This window comes from Hippocampus comes, unplaced genomic scaffold (assembly GCF_001891065.2).
Source record: "Hippocampus comes isolate QL1 unplaced genomic scaffold, H_comes_QL1_v1.1 scaffold270, whole genome shotgun sequence".
Lineage (NCBI taxonomy): Eukaryota > Metazoa > Chordata > Actinopteri > Syngnathiformes > Syngnathidae > Hippocampus > Hippocampus comes.
In genome coordinates this window covers 1,438,641-1,439,494 of record NW_017805631.1, presented here as the reverse complement: position 1 = coordinate 1,439,494, position 854 = coordinate 1,438,641, and the positions used below count along the sequence as shown (strand labels likewise).

The 854-nt window shown below is 37.2% G+C and overlaps 1 long non-coding RNA gene across 1 annotated transcript in view; it reads left to right on the top strand.

Annotated features, from left to right (window-relative positions):
• Positions 1-270, top strand: part of LOC109522815 (uncharacterized) — a 2,442-nt gene extending 2,172 nt beyond the window's left edge. The window contains exon 4 of the long non-coding RNA XR_002169630.1: positions 163-270. This is a non-coding gene — a long non-coding RNA (uncharacterized LOC109522815). The remainder of the gene's footprint in view (positions 1-162) is intronic.
• The last annotated feature ends 584 nt before the right edge of the window (positions 271-854 follow it).

Here is an 854-nt window from a genome sequence, read left to right as displayed (position 1 = left end):
TGTTTATTATTATATTTCGAAAACACCACAGTTTCCATGCAGCTCATACCATATTATTTTGTTGTATTATTTCCGCCACACCTTAAATGCCGGTCCCTGAAAATATTGTCTGACATAAACCGGTCCGTGGGGCAAAAAAGGTTGGGGACCCCTGCTTTAAAGTATTGAACATTTGTTCACTGGTCCTGTTTGTGTTAGACCTGTCGTTTACACTTGGAGTTACTCAGTTACCTTTTTCAGATTGATCCTATTTGGACTGATTCATTTCAGAATAAAAATGTTTTGTTACACTTGTATGTTTGATCATTGAGAGTGAATGCCATCGGGAAACTATTGGAGCAATCGCAATTCTAGAACCCAGCAACTCAGCGTAGATCAGGGGTGTCAAACTCATTTTTGTTGTGGGCCACATTGTAGTGACAGTTTCCCTTGCAGGGCCATTAAGACTGTGAATTTTGGAAAACCATATAAATGTTTAATTACCTCCACATATTACATACATGGCACACAACAAATTGATGGATAACTTGTTTTAAAATCAGAAGTCAAGAATAATTACTTGTTTAAAAATTGTTTACATTAATGTAATCAGGGGTTTGGTACTGAGAATATGCTTGCAATACTGTATCATTGTCATGGTTCTGTTTGTGACCAACAGGTGGCACTGTAAGGCCACCTGATTAGTTGTTTAAAATGACTCCTGGCACAACCACTCAGTGTCGGGTCATTGTTTGTCTCTGTCATAGTTTCTGTTACTGTCAGTTTTTTGCTCCAGCCATGGTTTTTGTTTGTTACTTTGGATTCTTTTTGTTTTCATGACTTTGTTTTGGATTTAGTTTCCTCAGTATTTTGTT